Raw genomic sequence first — 9003 nt, 5'->3', positions numbered from 1 at the left:
CCCCGCCCCGTCCATCATGCACGCATTACCGCATGCAGCGGCCTAGCGTGCGACTTCCTGTGTCCAGGGAGGGTAACGCGCCGCGACCCTGCGAGCGCGCGCCTCGGCCCTGCCCCCGACACGGCAGCAGCCGCGACCCGCGCGCCTGCTCCAGTGACAAGTAGCAAGTACACGGGAAACGCAGATTAGCAGCTACATAGCTTCACAATACATGGGATATTTAGCTAAAATCTTTCGCCTCCAGTGACCAGTAGTAGGTACACGGGAAACGTATCTAAAATTCTTCGGTGGATGACTAAACGTTGACCTTCTAACATAGCTAAAATTTTAGCAAGATAGCTAAGTTATTAGCTACAGAGCTACATAATTAGCTATTGGTTCGGCTATACAGCTAATCTTTTTTGCCGTGTGCACACGGGGAAGCAGGAGCGTGTGGAGATGGGCCGCACGGGATAAAACCACCGCCAACGTGCGCCGCCCGAACCTCCCCGAAGCGCGGCGCCAAGAGTTCGTCATTGCCACACTGACATCTCACATCTCACAAGCGGCCCCCAACCATGGCAAAGCATTTGAAAGTGTTCGACACTTTTTCGCCTATAGTTTCGGGGGTTGCTGACTATAGAAATTTATATGAACACCTTCAATTATTGTTGGATTGGTAGAAAAGTGAACTGGTAGATTTCGAACACATGAGCCGAGCACGTGAGGCGCGCGTGGAGGTCGCAGCCGGCCGACGACACACGCGCGTCGCCTCCAAACACACGGATTGGCCCGGCGGCGATCACAATCGTGGGAAATAAAATCACAACCGAAATGTGTCTGTCGTGTCGTCACCCCGTCGCTGCTGCCGCCGCCACCGCCAGAACCGGACTCATCCTTGTAGCCTCGTTAGTGCTGCTCGTCGTTATTTTTGTCTAGTATTCTTCTTTTTCTTTCCGTATTGTAAAATCGGTCCCGATCGCCTCCTGCTCTTGGATCACCTGGCAACGAGGCAGAGCAAAAGGTTGTTTCGTCCGACCAAAGACTTGAACATGTCATCCGGTCCCCGTTGGAGGCGCGCGCGCCTGGCGCTGCTCGACCTCAGGCGCTGCTGGAGGTTGGCCGCAATAATAAAAGAACGACACATGTGTCTAGCCTTGCGTACTGTTGCTGCTGCTGCTGCGGGAGCGAGGACTCGGTGACCGGTCACACACTACAACACGCACCGGTGACTGGCGGCTGGCGGTCAGGACGCGGTCACGACGGTCAAAATGTCACCGATATCCAACTGTATAAGGTCGAACACAAACACACTCGCGTCGCGATAGCTTTCTATGATATTGTTTATAGGTATTGCAGATATTCGAAATCTTTCGTTCATTCTTTTTAAAAAAATCGCACCCCATAAATGTCACCAAAGCGTCCCTTGAAATGAGCCGGTGTCCGTGTGAAGCGATGTAGAGCACCGTCCGTCCGTCACAGGGACTCGCTCACGCGCCACGACGGCGTCCTGTCCGGCCGGCGGGTGAGACACTTTACTTTACAATAAGGTGTCCCGTGACTCTCCGCGCACGGCCACGACTTTCCTTTTGCTGCGGGGGGAGCGCGGGGAGAGTCCGGCGCGAGTAATGAAGACGTATTCAGCCCTTTACATGTGCGCACGTGAAAAGGAAATTGAAGATTAGTTTCAGACGGTAAACAAAAAACATATGTCAGTTATGTGAGTCGTCCAACTGACATGTTTGTTTTTCCTATAGCTTTAGGAAAATAAACTGAGGCAGCTGCCTAAATTTCCTGTCCGGACAAAAAATGCTAGTTCTACATACAACAAACCGTTCCCTTTCGAAGATGGTTCACTATTTAGTAGCACGAGATAAAAATTAATTAAAGAAACAATCAATTAGATAATGTGCTTGGTCTAGTGCTCACTCAACGCGGCGCATAATAAATGTATGCTCACATTAATAAATGTACCGTTTTGAAGTTATGCACGTCGAGGGATACACAATCAAGCAGTGGCGGGTGGCGGGTGCACTGAAATGACTGTTCGGGTCTACACAGCCGCTGCAGGCAATACACCCTCTATCGGCCGCGTTACAACACACACCGCGCAGCACGCGCCGCAGCCCACGGTATACAAGCCGAGCACAGCCGGGCACAGCCGAGCACAGCCGAAACCGAGAAGCGGCCACTTTCGAAACACAATGTATTGAATATCGAAATATGAAGGAAACAGGGACAACAGGAACAGGGACATCTTGGTGGATTGAGGGGGAATAATATGAAGGAACTCGAAGGAATATGAATGAGAGTAAGTTTGTAAGCCACGGTGGGGTCTAGTGAAAGCAATATGTGTAGCAGCTGGGGGTCGGATGGATTAGATCTCTCCCCCAGTCGCTTTAACAGAGTTCCGAGAGCTCCCTTAAACCCTCGGAGCGTTTACACACCACACAGTGATGGCGTGTTTTCTTCGCGTGCACTCAGATTTAGAAATGACCCCGTCGCGTTCGGCCGCCTCGTTCAGTATTCTTGGCGCGATGACCACCGCTGGGCAGCCCTGCCCCGCCTCCTAGCTCCACCTCGCCGCAACCGCCCCGCCCCGCCCCGCGACGCGGGCGTGCGCGACCTCGCGATAGGCCCCAGCACCGCCACGCCCTCGGCGTCCCTGCCGCGGCCCTAAGTTGCCCCCTCGGGCGGCCACAGCCACAAAACGCTTCTGGGTACGCGTTGCCCAACGTTACAAACAATCCTCCTGCTTGCACTGGGCCGCGGGTGGGTGGTCTCTATGAACCCCACCTCCCAAGTGAATATCTGAACCACCAACCAGTCTCCCCGCAGCCTTACTTCTTCGCGTGATGCTTGAAGTCTGCCTCTGTCTCTCGCAGGCCGTACACACGTGCGGACCCAGATCTGACGGGATTAGCCTGGGTCACAGAGTTCTGATCGAAACCGGACCTGAGCAGTGGCAGCCCCGGCAAAGATCTGGCTCGCGACAGACTATACACGGGAGGCATACAAGGCGTACTACACCAGACAGACCCTTTTCTTTTTCTTTGAGCTACATAGCCTCTGTTTGTGCAACTCGCTGTTTGTAGAACGCACGTTACACCAGCACAATGGGCAGCTAGAGCCCAATTTATCTATTTTTATTAATGACAAATAAGTTCTCTAAGAGAGCAGCAAACTAGATTTTAAAGGCTTGAGGGAAAGGTAAGTGGTTGAGGCTGTGATGCCTACTAGGATTTCGGGGTTATTTAAAGCAACACGTCGGTCTCAACCATTTACTTAGACCCTACAAAACATTTCTTAATGTAGAAAATTAGAACACAACCGTATACTCTTGAATTAATATCAAATCTGTTTCACGATCGATTCTTGATTGACCCGTTTTTTGATAGTTTCAGTGCGATTAACCGAGTAAGTATTTATTTGCAACGCACATCATGAGCATTGAATGCAATGCAAGTGTGATCAACGACCCCCTCCCCACTCCCCTTCCTCCTCTCTCTGGAGCCCCCCCGGAGCCGGACACAACTCTAGCGACTCGGTCCGGCCGGCGGCCGCGGAGTCGATTTCTGATTCCCGACCAGGCGCGGCGCTGCGCGGCGCACAAGGCGGCAGAGAGGCGATATATTTTAAATGCCACCACCTGCTACAGTCACACTTTCTGACTCGGTAAAACAGCGAATATATTGCCAGCCAGCTGGTGAGCCGCAGGCAGCAGCCCAGCCGGGTAGGGTGGTGGGGAGGAGGCGGGGTGCGAGAGAGACTCTGTTCGAGACAGAGCAAAGGGGAAACCGTCGGTCTGGTCTGAAAAATATGGCGTGCGTCAACTCTTCGGACTGCACAAGATTGATTAACAGCTTAGAAACTACCGTATTCCTCGAATTGTGAAATGTATTTTTAAATAAATTTTTTTGAAAATTATTCATGGATGCCAGGAAGCTCTGTCCACGCGATCGCGATGCCTCGTACCCAAATCACATTCGTAATCAAGGAAGTTCACAGTGTGATCATTTCACCTCTTATCTCAACGCAGCCGAGTTTACGCTCGGGCCGCACTGTCCGGTTCACCACCCCAATGAGGCTTATTATGCCCCCGTCGTGCCGGTTTTCGGCGCAGCGGCGACCTTCGTTCCCAATCAAGTAGTAAAACAGAGAAGAAACAGAACAACTGTGTAGGCGGCAGCCCCGCGTGTGCGGCTGAAAGTGTACATAACCGGACTTGCAGGCCGTGGTTGTGCGCGCGCGACCGCGCCCCGCCGAGACCAGCCCCGCCCCGCCCACACAGTGCACTCATTCCCAACAGTGTTGCCAATACACTATGGCGAGGTTTCGTTCCAGTCAATCGCTCGCCCCCCAGTGGTACCGCCCGCCGCACACCACAACGCTTCCTTACTATGGCAGTGTGCGTGCGGTGGTGTGCGTCAAGTGGTGGTTGGATGTAACAAAGCAACGTACCATAGTAATATCAGGAGCGAGCTCAAAACTGCCTTAAACCGGAAGAGCGTTCGAAAGGCTGAGAAAATGTAATTTCATAGTAAACGCGCACTTTGCTTCTGAGCGCTATCCTCGTCCTGGTCTAGGTTAAAGAGACACTCAGGATGAGGAAAGGAAGGAAGGGAGGGGGTCTGATGGAAACAGGAATAAGTCACGGACCTTCTGGAAGCGATACAACTACACGCGATATACGGCCTCGGTTTCAAACAGCGTTTTCTCACTTCGGAAAGTGTCCGGTCGACACCTTGATTGGGGAGTCTCGGCGGGGATGCTTGATTTAGGCCCCGTGGTGTCCGGTCGCCCCATTGTTCCAGCCGCAGCAGCCGCTGTCTCTCTCCGACCCAGACAAATTCCAATACGAATCTCTTTTCTTCCTACGCCCAGAGTCTGCTCCCCATAGCCATACTGGAGCCGGGCGCTGCTGCGGGGCCGGGCTGCTGGACCTGCCGGCCTTGGGCGTGTCCAGCTCGCTCTAGACACACGGCTCCAGCAGCCGCCGCCGGGGCTCCAGCCCAACGGTGTAACTAGGGTCAGGAGCGGGAGCACGGTAAGGCACAACCGGACGATGGACGATGGCGACTCGTCGTCTAAGAGAGCAGAAGCGAGGCGCCATCCCTCGAGAGAGCACACGTTCGCGAGTTTCCTCATTGGTCCGGGTGCGTTTGGGCCCGGCGCTGCTAGCTACTCGTCGCATTAGCCCCCCATGCACCACCACACACCACCACAGCCTTGCACAACGCACATAAAAGGCACTGACATCGCCGCCGTGGCACCGCCGTGCCGCGCGCAGCTTGCAGATGGACCTGTAGAAAGGGAAGTTGTAAAATGCAGGAAGCGGGCAGTGCGCCACGCCACGCCACGGCCAGCCGGCCCGGGGGAGAGAGGTGAAGGGGGTGGGGGCATACTATGTAGAGCGCAGAGGGAACCCCCCCCCCCCTTTTCTCGTGTTTCCCCTACGGATCACCCGCTGAGGCATAAAAACACACATATCGCGAAGGTGAGCGGGCCGAACCCCTTGCGCGCGCCGCAAAAGGTCTGCGAGCGCATACAAATGGGGTAATCACAAAACCGCGAAAAAAGCACGGCGGGGACTCTGAGTGCGTCTAGTGCATTAAATCCCCATCAGTGTAATCATATGATGACAACCAACGCGCTGATAACAGAAAAAAAATGCTTTTTGCTCCACTTAGAATTTAGAAGCTTTCTGCCACAGAGAGATGGAAGCTTCCAGCAGCGAGCACTCTTCTCCAAATCTCCAGTCTTTTCCAAATCTCCAGTCTTTTCCAAATCTCCACTCTTCTCCAAATCTCCCGCCGTCCCCAGTCTTCTCCAGTTCAGTCTGCCCGACGCGCCTAACGGGACACGCGCGCGACGTGGACGTCATGTCGACTTTTCCTTTCGTTCCTCGAGGCGCCTCCGGCCGATCCCAGCAGACGCGCGTGTCGGACGAGTGCGAACCGTCGCCGTCATCGCCCCGGCTTCGGAAATGTGAGAAACCCGGGGCGTTACCAGGAGAGCGTTACCGCCACGCGTTACACCGCCTTACAGCCTCGCCCGCCCTGGTAGCAGGTACCCCACGGGTACAAGCATATACCGGTTTCACAACGAGCAAGCCTGCTGGACGATACGAGCTGACCTCTTTATTCCTGTTAGAACAGGCCGCGGGCGCCCGCTGACGGACTGGACAGCAATAGCAAACTGAAGGGACAGACTGGACAGCAGCAGCGCAGTGCCCGGCACAGTAGCCAGCGCGACAAACAACCAGGCTGGACAGCAAGGCAGTCGCGCCAACTGGTCAGCAGGGTGTCTGTCTGGACAACAGAGGGGACCGGCTGGACAGCAGGCTAATCGAAAAGGAGACCGGCTGGACAGCGGAACAGGTGGACAGCAGGTGAGGCGATACAGGCGCGCGTTCGGGACGAACGAGACCGCCTTTCGTTTTTCAAAACTGGTCAGCTCTGCTTTAACGCAACAACTCCCGTTCGGGGCAGGTTCAGGTGGCCGACAACGGCTCGCCAGGGTAAGCAGTACGGATTAAATCGCAAGACGAGCTCAGATCAATAGGAAATGGGTATGAAGATAAAGCAGAACCTCTTTGGCAGCTCGGACGATTAATTTTAACTCCTTGGAGATCTGAAGAGTTATGTCAAAACAACAAATTAGTCTACGCACACAAACAAGTAATAAACTAGTTTTAAGAGGGTAATTTTACCAAAGTTTCCACAGGAAAACAGAGGTATCTAACACTTTCCACGGTGATAGTAAGTAAAATAGTGCCCCGAGAAATATGCGACTACCCTTTAGAATGAGTGCTATTGATGGGACTTCAAGAGCCTGTAATGATTCCTATTCGAATAGCACCCGAACAAGGGTGCTACAGGGTAGTGGCTTTGCCCCGTAGATTTAAAAAGGTAGACTAGCCCGCCCGCACCTACCTCTCCGGTCCCCTCCCAGTTCCCTACTCCGTCTGCAAGCGGGCTAGTCTACCTTTTCAAAACTACGGGGCAGAACAGCCACCCTGTATATAGCACCCTTTTTTTCCAATATACTCGGCTAAATCCACATGCAAATATAAATTGCAAAAATTAAAAATTCGAAGAAGGAACCTGCATACAAAAATTAAGAAAGGGTTGTACAAGCGATGTAAAAAGAAACACCCTGCTCGCACGAAGTTTTTTCAAAACAGTAACTCTTTGACATGAACATAAGTTTGCTCGCTTTCACATCCCTCCCGAGTCGTAAATCGCGCTACAGTCCCACCACACGATATTTGCTTTTGACCTTTGTTTTCGCCGTCGATTGGCTCTAGCGCCCGTTTATTGCCCTGGCATCGGCACTCACCATGAACACTGTCGCGCGCGGGGCTCGGAGCGGCGGGCGCGGAGCGGGCGGGGCACAATCCAAGCACACGAGACACTACCGCACAAACGCTCGTGCGCTACGCGACACTCTGGCGCACAATCGACACGAATCGTAGTCCCGCACAAAGTCTTGTGTCGTGTCGTGACAGCGTGGCGCTCAGAGTACCGAGTCCGAGTGACGACCGGCAACAACTGAAGATTGACACAAAAACCGAGGGAACCCCTGCCGCAGCAGCAGCCACCACCACCACCGCCGCGGCAGCAGCAGCTCCGCGCCGCCACCGCCAGAGAGGCTTTGTTGTTGTTGTTGGGAGAGTGGGGATGAGGATGGTGGTGGGAGAGACGGGCGAGAGGGACAGCGAGAGGGGCGAAACGGGCGGAGCGAGGGAGAGAGGCGGAGGGAGAGAGCCGAGGGGAGGAGGGAGGGGGCGGGAGCGACAGAGAAAGGGAGAGTCGTGCGCGAGGGAGAGCGAGAGTGAAGGAGAAGGGCAAAGCGAACGGAGCGGGGTAGTGCTGCCGAAGTGCATTCTAGCGAAAGGGACTAGGGGGCTCACGTCGAGTGAGGCCAGGGCGTGGTCCTCGACAGCAGTATCGTGCAGGAGGGAGAAGGAGGGAGAGATACGGAGAGAGAGAGAGAGGGGGAGTGAGCAAGAGAGGGAGAGAGGAGAGGGGGGGGGGGCTAGAGTGGGGGAGAGACCGGCGCGGCCGCGGCGCGCGAGAGAGAAAGGGAAACTGTGGAAAGGAGGCTAGCGGACTGCTGCGGTGAGGAGAGGAGGGGGACCAGGAGGAGGGAGGGGAGGGAGGGGGGCTGCGGCGAGGTAACCGGTAGTGACATTAAACAGCTGATCCGGCTACTGGCGCGGCCCTGGCGGCCCCTCGGCTTGATGAAGTCTCTGGCCATCACGTGTATTAAAACGAGAGGCCCTTCTTAATACTCGAAGGCTGTGGAAAAATTCCGGTTGCGTCCGGAGAAGCTAAAAATGTCGCGAGGCTGCACGACACTGGATCTCAGCGGCTTTGAAGGAGGGGCGTGCATGAACAATGTAGCAACCCTGCCTGTAAGGCAGAAAATGCACCTAAAGGGATACACTAAATTTGTCGTATCGTTGCCCTTGAGCACTACATTTGGAAATGCCCTGCCTCCATGTTTCCAACATATGCAGGGAGTGCTCTTCCCCTGCACGTATACGAGCTGGAGGTACGGCATTACAGACTGGATGCTTTACGTGCATTGGAAATCTCTCGTCGGCCACTTTCAGGCTCTGACTCGCGTGGGCCGGGCTCTTCCGAGGGAACCCCCTTGTCTTTGGGGCCTGCTGGAAACGAACCTCCATACCAAGGCCTCTCCCGCTTGACAGTTCGAAAGGGAGGCCCTCTCCTTGGGTAATTTGGAAAAAAAGGTGGGGCAGAAGGGAGAGAGGGTCGTGGCCTTGGTGCGATGTGGGCCAAGGGCCATAAGCAGGGACCTCCTCCGACGTGGAAGGCCTCTCCCAAAGAGTTGAGGGCCGTGGAGCTCGGGATGAGACACCCTGTGATTATGGAACACACGTAGTCCTTGGAGATGGCCCCATGACATGCGCCCCTCATGAACATGCACTGCCATGATCTCGTGTGACAGACAGCCGACAGGTCAGCTGACCCAGAAAGGCGCCCGCCGCCGCCG

Source organism: Frankliniella occidentalis, unplaced genomic scaffold (assembly GCF_000697945.3).
Source record: "Frankliniella occidentalis isolate FOCC.00 unplaced genomic scaffold, Focc_3.1 Scaffold44, whole genome shotgun sequence".
NCBI classification, from domain to species: domain Eukaryota; kingdom Metazoa; phylum Arthropoda; class Insecta; order Thysanoptera; family Thripidae; genus Frankliniella; species Frankliniella occidentalis.
This window is presented reverse-complemented; position numbering follows the sequence as displayed.